The sequence below is a fragment of the Tursiops truncatus genome, chromosome 14 (genome assembly GCF_011762595.2).
Source record: "Tursiops truncatus isolate mTurTru1 chromosome 14, mTurTru1.mat.Y, whole genome shotgun sequence".
Classification (NCBI taxonomy): Eukaryota; Metazoa; Chordata; class Mammalia; order Artiodactyla; family Delphinidae; genus Tursiops; species Tursiops truncatus.
In genome coordinates this window covers 13343491-13356086 of record NC_047047.1, presented here as the reverse complement: position 1 = coordinate 13356086, position 12596 = coordinate 13343491, and positions in this window count along the sequence as shown.

The following is a 12596-nucleotide window of genomic DNA, read 5'->3' as shown; positions in this document are numbered from 1 at the left end:
CAGCCAAATTGACACATCACAAAGCCACCCTAAGTTTGCAGTTTCATGACTTAAAGCCGGTAGGTAGTTATGTAAGTGTTCTTACATTATTCTCTCTATTTTTTTGTGTGCCTGAAATATCTGATGATAGTTTAAATGTTCCTCACAGCTGGGGAATTGTAATCATGTTGGTTGTACCTGCCCCTGACCTCTACAGCCTATACATTTAGAATCATAGATGTGGCCACTGAGACTCCAGGTCACCCAGCCAGCAAAGGGTGGCGCCGGGACCCAGGACTGCCTTCCATGCTCTTTCCTCTAGATCAGGCTGCCTTCAGCAGACATGAGTAACTTCAAGAGGTGGTTGCTACAGTATCTATCTTTTTACCTAGTTTTCTTGTTTGACGTCTGTCTCTTGTCACTAAAATATTAACTCCATGAAAATAGGGGCATTTGTTCATTTTGTTCACTGCTGTATCCTCAGAATCTAGGACAGTGACTGGCACACAGCAGGTGCTCAATAAGTGTTTGTTGAATGAATGAATAAACGTTCTAAGAGAATTATGTTTCTCACATCACATAAAAGCTTTGGATACATTCTTGTTCAAACCAGCAAGACACCCTCCACACACCCCCTCCAGCCTAAGGCTTCTAAAATAGCAGCCAATATACCAGAATCATCATGGTCAGCATACAGCATTGACTTATGGCTCATCTTCATAAAAAAAGAACAAATCCTAAGGAATTCACTGGCCTCATTGAGAAGGGCCCAACATCCCAAAGGCTGAGTCAGCAGGACTGCGTTGTGTGCCTGAACTGTGTGATTCCAGCGGTGCTCAACTATCGAGCATGAAGACCTAGCCCCTATGACTTCCCACCAGGATGCCCCAGATTGCCTCCTACTGTTTACGAATCCCGATGCATCAACTAAGAGAGTTAGGCTATGCCACAGTAACAAACAACCCCAAACGCTCCATGGCTTATCGCACAAAGATATTTCTCTCTAATGCCACGTGACAATCACAGGTTGGCTACTCTGCAAGTCTTCACTCTGGGACTGAGGCTGACAGAAGAGCCATCCTTGAAATGTGGCTTGGGAAGGGGTACCCTGGAGAGTCTCATACTGATGATTAAATTCTCTAGCCCAAAGTAATCAATACCCCCTAAGCTCATATCTCATTGACCCTTTTCTCATGGTCCCACCTTACCACAGAGTAGCTAAGAAGTACAATGCTATCATAGGGCTCAAAGAAAGAAGCTAGAAATAGCCATCACTACCACATCAGGACCAACCCCCCTCACGTGCCAAAACCTACTCAGTTCTCCCTCCCCAATAATGCCCAGGCTTCTACAATTCTCTTATCTATTAGAAGGCAAAGCTGATCTAGTGTCCTATTCCCTCTGGATCCCGCACTCTGCTCTCCATGGTGATGTCTGACTAAATTGATCAATTACTTTGGATTCTGTTAATGAGTGCTAATGTTTCACATAGCAGGTTTGTATAGACCGAACCCTGTTCCCCCCAAATTAATATGTTAAAGTCCTATCCCCCAATGTGATATATTCGGATATGGGACCTTTAGGAGGTAATTAGATCTAGATGAGGTCATGAGGGTGGGGTGTTCATATGGGATGAGTGCTCTTATAAAAAGAGATACCAGAGAGTTTGTTCTCTCTCTCTCTATCTCCCATGTGAGGACACAGCAAGAGGTTGACCAGCTGCAAGCCAGGAAAAGAGCTCTCACCAGGGACTGAATTGGCTGGCACATGAATCTTGGACTTCCCAACCTCTGGAACTGTGAGAAATAAATTCCTGTTGTTTAAGGCACCTAGTCTAAGGCATTTCTGTTATAGCAGCTCAGGCTTCGATGTCTTCGAGGTAAGAGTCCAGCATTTTAAAAAGGGCTACCTGGAGACAAAAACTTCAACTCAGGCATGGAGGGAAGCTCTTTGGGGGTAACAGTTCAGGGTCCATGGGACCTCTGAGGCCCCTGAACTCATCCCACACAAGTTTAGATACTCACACATGCCTGGTAAAATACATGCTAGACAAGCAATGTGGATTAAGCAATGTGGACTGTACTAAGAGTCAGAATTTTCAGAGTTCTGCCTGCACAACTAGTGACATTGACCTTGGAACAAATTACAACCTGTCTGAACTTCAGGTTTTTGTTTTCCACCAGGAACGTAGGGGAAATCATCTTTGCCCTGTTTACCTGATAAGATTGTTATGAGGCTCAAATGAAACTGCCCCATAAAGTTTTTAATATGATTCCAATTATTCCCATGAGATGTTGATTCATTCCTAGAATGGAAAGGAAAACAAGATCACAGATGGACATAAAGGTGTGCAAAGGGCCAACTATTCCCATCCAAGACTTTCTGACTGCTGAGGACTCCCAGATGCTGAGGGATATTCACCAACAGCCAACTACAGGCGTACCAAGCCCCAAGTACTGATTCTCTGAGATGAGAACCGTGATGCCCACACCCACAGCCCAGACTCCCCACAGCTCAGCTGTGGAAGAGTGTGGGGTTTGGCTCCACAGCACATTCCCTCTTGTAGGTGGATTTTAATATTGCTTCCTCCACTGCTGGCTTTCTCTCTATGGCAGCATAGAGAGAAAGCAGCTTCCACCTAGTACTTATCCTGGGCTGTGTTCAATGTCAGAAGACCCTTTTCTCATCACCCCGGACTCTTATACATCTTATAAGATCCTGTCTGGAGCAAACCTGATCACTCCCTTCTTTGTTTCTCCTGAAGTTTTGTTCACACCTAGCAGGGAGTAGTGAAATGTCTTGTATTTCGTTACACATCTTTCAATCCCAGCAGACTGGGAGATTCAAGAGAACATAGGCCTGGCTTCTCCATCCACGGTTTCTGGCTCCTTGGCTCATGACCCAATGGTAGGCATGTGGCAGGTGTTACATGTAAGCTTGTTGAATGAATGAATGAATCAAAAACACTAGACAAACTCCCAGGCTATGCTTACTTTACCAGAGCTGTATTTCTCTTACTGTGCCTCTCTGATATTTGTGTCTGCATGTAGGTGGTAGCCACACAGAGGGCTGAAGACAGATGGCCCAGCAGCCCCAGACTTCTATCCTCCCATGTTGGCAGTCCCAGAAGACAAAGAATCTCTATTCCCTCGTATCCAACCCAGAGAAGAGGCTGATTGCTCTTCTCACCACATCCCCAGCTTCTACCCAACCTCTTTAGCTTCCTGACGTCTTTCAAGAGTGTTAACAGTCTCACTGGTGACCAACTAAAGAGTTCATTTACTACTTCACAAAGCTGATGTTATAGATTGAATGTTTGTGTGTCGTGTCACCACCTGCCCCCCGTCACCCACCGCAAATTCATATGTTGGAAGCTAATCCCCAATGTGTTGGTATTTGGAGGTGGGGCCTTTGGGATGTGATTAGGTCATGAGGGTGGAGCCTTCATGAATGGGATTAGTGCCCTCAAAAAAGAGCTCCCTCACCTCACCCTTTCTACCAAGTGAGGGCACAGCAAAGTGACTGCTGACTATGAACTAGGAAGTGGGTTCTCATGAGACATGGAATCTGCTGGCATCTTGCTTGATCTTGGACTTTCCAGCCTCCAGAACTATGAGAGATAAATGTTTGTCAGTTAAGCCACCCAGTCTATGGTATTTTTTCTCTCCCTAAATTTATTTAGTTATTCTTGGCTGCGTTGGGTCTTCGTTGCTGTGCGTGGGCTTTCTTTAGTTGCGGAGAGTGGAGGCTACACTTCTTGCAGTGTACTGGCTTCTCATTGCGTTGGCTTCTCTTGTTGCAGAGCACGGGCTCTAGGCGTGCAGGTTTCAGTACTTGTGGTTTGCAGGCTCCGGAGCGCAGGTTCAGTGGTTGTGGCACATGGGCTTAGTTGCTTCGTGGTATGTGGGATCTTCCCAGACCAGGGCTCGAACTTTTGTCCCCTGCATTGGCAGCCAGATTCCCAACCACTGCACCACCAGGGAAGTCCCATAGTCTATGGTATTTTGTTGTAGTAACCTGAATGGACTAAGACAGCTGGGCTGGACAAGTGCTGAGCAGAGCTTACTGCTTACCCCTCTTTTCCCAAAGGTCCAGGATCCTCTGGGTAAGGACCTAGAGAGAGTTGATTAGATTTCAGGGTAATGTCCCACTGAGAAATGTGAAGGAAGTTCACACTTCCCTGCAATGCCATTGTTCTAGAAGACCTGGCTGACATGTCCGGAAAAACAAGTAGCTCTCGCTCCACACGTGAGAACTGAGAATTATACAAGCAGAGAATTTCCAGACCAGAAGAAATCTGGTTCACCCATCTGACTTCAGGAAACATAAAATTTAGGCTATCCAGGAAAGAAGAGTCTATCTCAGTAGAAAAAACAACAACAACAATAATGATGATAATGATAAACTATTGCTTTCGGAACATCAGTTTCTTATCCACAAAATGGTGATCTCCCACAGGGTTATTTACAAGATAATTAAATTAAGTCACACATATGAAGCAAGTACCAGGTAGACACAAAGGAAGCACTCCCTAAATTTCTCCTGCCTCCCTGTCACAACCAGCTTTTATCTCACCGAATTACAGAATGAAAGTTCATAAATGATCAAAATTTTTTTTTTTGCCACACCGCTCGACTTGCGGGATCTTAGTTCCCTGACCAGGGATTGAACCCAGGCCCTCAGCAGAGAAAGCACGGAGTCCTAACCACTGGACCACCAGGGAATTCCCCATAAATGATAACGTAAATGGATACACACACACCCTCACACCCCCATTTTTTCTGGATATTTACATTCGATGACCAGGTACTATTATTTTAACCAAATAATCTTTTGCTTTTATATTTTAATAGATTTAGTTGAAAACAGTGACTTCAAGTACAAGACCAACAGTAATAATCTGAGCTAGCTGAGTGTGTGAAACTTGAAATTCTGGCCTATGTGGTTAGCTTCATTTTCAGTTTGCCTTCTCTGATTGGTAGACTGGAGAGATTTCTTTCTAGTTATTTTAATTCAGAATTAATTAAAGTCTTTTATTTTGCTCTCCAGGCAGAAGCAGGTTCTGTAGAAGCTGGGTGAATTGTTACCATAAACTCTAATTAATCCACCCAGAGCCACGCTATTGTGATGCGCGCTGGCTAGCCATGGCACGGGAGAGCGATGCTTGTGGGACACTTGGATTTGGAGGTGGGAAGCATTTCAACTCAGAGCAGGGACTACAAGAAAAGGCTGCTTTGTCTGTTCTTGCTGTTGAGCTCATTAACGTGGATTACCGTCAGGACAACCGAGCCCCAAATGACAAACTCAGTCGTGCTGCAAGAGCCCCTCAAAAGTCTGCTGTAGAAGCAGGCCTGCATTTCCCCGTGGAAACGGATGCTCCGTCCAGAACAGCACTGCCTCCTCTGAGTAGCCCACGATGCTGCTGAGCGTTCCGGCCTGAGCTCTGGAACCCAGGAGCAGGGAGCCTCTGTGTAGGAGGTAGGGAGACACGGCTGGCGCAACGCTTCTCTTTTCCAGGGTACAGGTTGCTGCTGGTGACCCCAGAAACTCTGTGTAAATGTTGTTTGGTGTTATTTTATTTATTTATTTATTTTGCTTTTTTGGCCGAGGTTCGCAGCTTGTGGGATCTTAGTTGCCTGACCAGGGATGGAACACGATGTGTCCCTGCAGTGGAAGTGTGCAGTCTTAACCGCTGGACCGCCAGGGAAGTCCCTAAATGCTGTTTTATGTGTGTGCATGCGTGCATCATTTTGGGCAGTGGATCCAAAGCTTTCCCGTGACTCTCAGAGCTGTCACTGACACCTCACCCTTCCCCCTGCCCCGACGAAGGTCAGAAGCCCTTGTCTTACTCCAGACCTTAGAAGGTCTGGCTCCGCCTCACCTTCTGTTCTGCTTCTCCTGAGGACTCTCCTCAGGGCAGCACACGGCGCCACACACAGACCCCCTCCCCATACTCCCCACTTGAGCTGGGGGTGTCCTGAGGTCTAAGACTCCCTCAGCCGCCTAGAAGTCTTCCCTAGAGCTGCTTCCTGGGACCTGTTCTTGCTTCCTTACATTTAGGAACATGTCCAAAAAACCCCCGACGGCTTTCTTCGTCTAAGCGCGGTCAGCATCATGTTCAAGTGCGAATTCCCAGCCCCTCCCGGTCAAAATGTCCAGGGGAGGGCAGGGCTGCCCTATCCCCCAGGCACAGTGCCTGCGGCCCATGAAAATGTTTTAATTTCTTTTAAAATGAGAAGAAACATAGTCTAGCCTGGATTAGGTTCTTTGTACCCACATCGTGGTAAAATATAACTTCTAGCATTTTTTTTACGGAGGAAGGTAGACCTGCCCGGGGCCCGTGAGAATCAAATGATAACCCTGAGGGGCGGGGCCTGAAACCTGCATTCTAACCCACTGGCCGAGTGATGCTGACACACCAACCATGCACCACGGTTTTGCCACCTGCATTTAGGTGGCAACGGTTGGGTGTGGGGGGCGGAATGGGAGACTGAGGGAGGTTTCGGAGGGGGCCTCTGAGCAGACAGACACCACCAGACTGTGGCTCATTTTCGAGGGTGGCACAGCTAACTGTACAACCTTCCAGGACAGGGGTAAGGAGAGAAGCCTGACCTTCAGAGAGCAGCAGGGGTGCCGGAGAGGGGCACGGGAGGGAGGCAAATAGGAAGGGGAAAGGACGGGTAGAGCCCCTCCCTCTGCAGAGCCCGGATGCCAGCCACTCCCTCCTCTCCGTCCCCAGCCCTCCCCCTTGGCCCAGCCCCTTAGCTGAGTTCTCAGTTTCCCTGAACCCGGGAGCTGCAACTACTGAGCCCAAGTGCTCTGGAGCCCACGTGCCGCAACTAGAGAAGCCTCAGCGCCGCAGTGAAGAGCCCGGTTGCCACAACTAAGACCCAATGAAGCCAAATAAATAAATAAATATTAAAAAAAAAAAAAGGAAGGAACCAGTCCTAACCACACCTTGATTTCAGGCTTCTAGCCTTCAGAACCACTGGAGAATAAACCTCAGTTGTCTTAGGCTACCTAGTTTGTGGTAATTTTTTACGGCTGTCCTAGGAAACTGATACAGGCGGCTGCCTTCAGAATCTCTGGGGAGGTGCCTTTGTTTTCTTCCTGTTTTCTGGAGGCTGGGCTCTTCCCGCATCTCTGGCAGGGCTCGGGGTGGGAATCACAGTCATGTGAGCAAAGCATACAGGGCCATGGGTTTGTAACAGCCAGCCACAGGGACGCCCTGTGAAAATAGCCCTGTGCAAAGTCCAGGCTAGGGCCCAGGGCTAGGAGGCAGTCCGCCGCGCAGTTGCCCCCTCTCTATAGTAGAGATGATAAAATGAGCCACTGTGGAGGTAATATTAGTGAACGAGCAGAATGTTACTAAAAATAGGCAAGGCTGGGTGCTGGGGAGACAACAAGGAGGCAAAAACACGTGGAGGTTATGATCCGGTTCTTAATATAATGATGAAAACTACCATTTACTGAGCACTTAGCATGTCAGGCAGCACGCCATGCACTTTACAAACAATGTCTCGTTTTAGCCTCACATCAGGCCGTTGGACGTAAATAATGTGCCCAAGGTCAAAAAGCTCGTAGGTAACAGAGAAGGGCAGATAAGACATGTGCCCGTAAAAAGAAAGGAAGAAACAACAGAGCTGATGGACATGATTTAGCAGGAGAAGCAACACCCAGTGTAGAAAAACCTGTAAAACAGTGACAAAATGAATTCCAACCTCATGGGCTGTTCTGAAGCCTGAGGGGCTAGTGTTTCAAAGGATTTTTTCTTAAGCATCCAGCATAGTGTAAGCTCTCAGTAAATATTAGGTATTCTAATTATTATTAAAATGGGTAGGGCAGAGAGCCAGAACCTTCCAGATGGAAAGATTATCTAAGGAAAAGTAGAGATGCAGGAGTGGGTATATTTTATCCTGGAGTAAGGTGTTTACACTGAACATGGAGATGAAGAAAACAGACATATGTGTGGCTAAATAAAATAAAAGGCATTGGGAAAGTGTTCTGAGCTGGAGGGTCCTTACAGTTGCTGGGGGACAGGTGGGTAGAAGGCAGATGTTACAGGTGCCAGGCCCTTCCCTACCTCCCCCACCCTGGGCCAAACTGTTGAAGTATTTTGCCCCCAGGACTTCGTCATGGGATTCTGTCTGAAAAAGGGACTCTGATTCCGAGCTTTGCCCCTCCCAGTCCTGTGATGTGCAAACATCACGTCAGCTCTCTGACCCTCCGTGTCCCCACTGTGAACTGGGGATAATACTAGCAGCTATCTTCCGGGGTGGTCATTCAACGCACGTCAAGAGCATGGGACGGCGCTGACACCTAGCACTAGCAAAACCAAAAGGATTCTGCTGCCACCTTATAGAGGAGGAAACTGCTGACCAGAGACAGGAAGTGCCTCCTTGAGGTTGCCAGGCTGGCCAGTAGCAACGCCAAGCCAAACCAACCTTTGACATGTGGGATACACTCCCGTAACCCAGACCTACACTTCCTCTGTGCACTGGGCTAAGGGCCTCACGCATATAACTCACTTAAGCTCATGACAATCCCAAGAGGGGAAGTGTAAAATTCTCCCATCTTACAGATAAGGAAACTGAGGCCCAAAACTCTTTTTTTTAAATTTAATTCTACTAAATCAATGATTATCCTCCACATCATTTCGAAAAGGAAATGTAGTAGTTGTTTATACACAGACATTTCTAACTGGAGGCCCCAAACTCTTGTCTGAGGGCTCAGAGCTGGTTAGTGGCAGAGTAAGGATGCAAACCCAGGCGACATGACACCAGGCTATTAACTTTGCCTCAATCAAGTGACATATCCGTTTGTAATCAGGAGGGTTGGGATATAATTTCAGGGGCAGAGGGAGGTGGCTTGCTGGGCTGTGAGTGGGACAGGCAGACTTGGGGGTGACTTTGTGAAGCAGCCTACTGGGGACAGTGTCTTTCATGACCAAAGCCCCCTTGCCCTTCCTTAGCCAGGTGCCCCTTACCCTGAGCTTCCTTCGTGTCCTGGCTTCCACTGGATGCCAGTAAGAAGAACAGCAGAGCTATTCAATTCCTGGGTTCAAACCCCAGCTCTACTCCCACGTGCTGACCATGGGCAGGTTATGTAACCTCTCTACCACTCATCTGTAAAATAAGGATGGTTTTCTTGTATTTCCTTTGCTTCCTTCTAAGGATTATATCAAACAGTGTCTATAAAGCAGGTGGCACACAGCATTCCCTGAATTCTTGTTTCTTCCTCTGCACCTCAGCCTGCTAAGCGCCCTCTTCATCTACCCCCCCCCCCACCTTCCCCCTAATTGCAGAACCCTGCGTCCCTGGCTCTTTCCTGCAAACATCCCTCCATCAGATGAGAAAATACGACTCAAATGGAAGTCAGTGGATTCAAACTTAACCGCAACGAACATTTAGAACGTTATCTACCAGGCTGGCGGCAAGTGCTTTAAATGTATTTTTCTCACTCGAATCCTGCAATTTCCCGAAGTTTCAGAGACGGTGAGTAACTTGCCCATGGTCACGCAGGAATACAATGTTAGACAGGACCCAGCAATCTTACTCCCAATCCCAAACCGACCCGATTTGTCCCAAGACCGTCTCGCCAAGAGGAAGCCCGTCTGCACTGTGCGGCCCCGAGAAGGGACGTCTCGGGGACTGGCCTGGGGCTCATGCGCCCCCTGGGGGAGCCTGCGGGGAGGGTGCGAGAAAAGCCACCGACGGGGCTCCAGGACCCTCTGCCTTCAGCCGGCGCTTGGCTCTTCCCGAGGGACGGCAATTCAGTTAAGTCCCCAAGTTAAACCCAAGTTCAAACCCGTACTGTCCCAACACTTATGCCCTGGGAGGATCTAGAATCGGGAACAGGTGGGTGAGAATTTCAAAACAAGGGAGATTCCCGGAGGAGCCCGCTTCACAGGGGACAGTCCCTGGCGCTGGTCAGCTGACATCATCACTCCCCGGCGGGTCAGAGGCAGCCAGGTGAGGTGAAAGCTGTTGAGGTCCAACTCAGAAAGTGTCAGAACTTGACGGAATAGGACAATCGACTGTTACAGAAGACGAAAGTTGAAGTACGGAGGACCACTTGACAGTCAAAAGGATTCCCGCTTTGGATACAAAATTGCAATTAATAGAAAACTCTGAAGTTTCTCTAGTTGAAGTTTCTGTGTCAAGAATCTGTGATTCCACCACAGGTGCTGCTTTAGGGAAAAGTGCATTTGAGGGGGGGGTCCTCTCGCACCTGGAGTTAATCTGAGGATGACACAAGCACATTTGGAGGAGATACTGAGAAAGACGGGGGTGGGCTAGCCTAGCTGAAACCGCACCTCAGATGGGACTCGAACCCACAGTCTTACAACTGAAACTGCACAACTTGTCCCAGGACTTAATGAAGCTCAGGTTCCTTACGTCTCATTGCAGAAGGAATTCAATGAGAGGCAAAGTGATAGGTAAGAAGTAGATTTTTTAATATCTACTTATTAAAGGGGTTGCAGGAAAATGGAGCACAAGAGGATAGTCATGTCCCAGGTCTCAGACGAGTTTCTGGGACGGGGCACCAGGTGAGGGTCCTTGGTTTCGAGCAGGAAAGAATTCAAGAGCAGACACAGTAAAGTGAAAGCAGAGGTACACAAATGTAAAATGGATGGCTAGTGAGAAGCAGCTGCATAGCACAGGAAGATCAGCTCGATGCTTTGTGACCACCTAATGAGGTGGGATAGGGAGAGTGGGAGGGAGACGCAATACGGAGGGGATATGGGGATATATGTATACACATAGCTGATTCACTTTGGTGTACAACAGAAACTAACACAAAATTGTAAAGCAATTATACTCCAATAAAGATAGGAAAAAAAAAAAAAAAGTAGAGGTACACATTCCAGAGACTGAATGTGGTCTGTCTCAAAAAGCTAGAGGGCCCTGAGGTGTGGAGGGTGGTTAGTTTTTTTGTTTGTTTGTTTGTTTTTTGCGGTACGTGGGCCTCTCACTTCTGTGGCCTCTCCCGTTGCGGAGCACAGGCTCCGGACACGCAGGCTAAGCGGCCATGGCTCACGGGCCCAGCCGCTCCGCGGCATGTGGGATCCTCCCGGACCGGGGCACGAACCCGTGTCCCCTGCATCGGCAGGCGGACTCTCAACCACTGCGCAACCAGGGAAGCCTGAGTGGTTAGTTTTTATGCGCTGGGTAATTTCATAGGCTAACGACTGGGAGGATTATTCCAGCTGTTTCGGCGAAGGGGCAGGGATTTCCAGGAATTGGGCCACCACCCAGTTTCAGCCTTTTATGCTCGGCCTCGGAACTGTCATGGCGCCGGTGGGTGTGTCATTTAGCAAACGCTAATATATTACAATGAGCGTATAATGAGGCTTAAAGTCCACTGGAAGTCTAGTCTTCCGCCATCTTGGACCTACTTGGTTCTAACCAGTTTTTGTCGTATCCAGTTCTTCTCAATGGTTGTATCATTCTTTTACTGGTTGTGCCCTGCCCCCTTCCCCCCTGTCTCATAGTGGTTCTCAAAATGTGGTTCCTGACTAGCAGATTCAGCATCACCTGGGAATTTGTTAAAAATGCAGATTTGGGGACCCCACCCCAGACCTACTGAATTAGATACTCTATGGGCGGGGCCCAGGAATCTGTGTTTTAACAAACCTTCCTTCTCCACCCCACCCCCACTCCAGCATTCTGATACAAGCTACAGTTCGAGAACCACTTATCTAGAATTCATCTTATTCTGGTTGCTCTTGTCCTCTGAATGTTGATTACATAGGATCGATTTTATTGCTGTTAATATAACAATATAGCATTCATTAATTAGGCACTTATGAGTCAACACAAAAGTGAACAAGAATTCTTCGTTTAGGAGTTTACAATGTGATGGGAAACTTGATTTCAACCCAGACAAACTGTGATCTGCTCTACAGCCAAGGGGTAAACACATTAAGGGCACAGAAGAAAGAAGGGATTTATTCCCACTGATAAGCTGAGGGAAAACATTACTGAAATTGTTAGGTACGTAGGGTAGGAGGTCCTAGAGAAAGGGTACCAGGCATGGCTTTCTTGACATAAGAGAAGCCATTTTTGGCCCAAGCCATTTGGTGATCTAAGCCTGGCCACAATGCTTGCCCTTGAACAGGTCAAAGTAATTAATGACCTTAAGGGAACAAAAGAATGCAGGAACAAATGACTGTTTTCAGGCAAAAGAAGTAACAACAGCAAAGGTAATAAATCAGTTGTAAAGACTCCCAGTTCTGTTTCAATGGCAAAGATTAGCCTGAAGCACTTTCTTGAGCAGTTTCCCCGAATTCAAACCCCACTCCAGCGCTCAACCCCCAGGTCAGCTGGAATCTAAGGAATGATGACGTTGGCTTTTTCTGACTCTCATGACTTCCATCAACTAAAGCTTGGACTCTGTCAACCTTTTCCCAAATTCTATGCTGAGCTCTCCTCTGCTCAAGCCTCTTCATGCATATGCATAAGACTTCCCCAATTTTGCTGTCTGGGGAGACAACTGCTTTGGGAAAGATCCCTGGTGTTCTTACTTGCTGCAAATAATAAATCCTTCTCTCTCTTGCTCTTTGGCTGGGTTGTGTCTTTTAGCTCAACGCCCACCAAGAGGCAAACCCAGTTTTC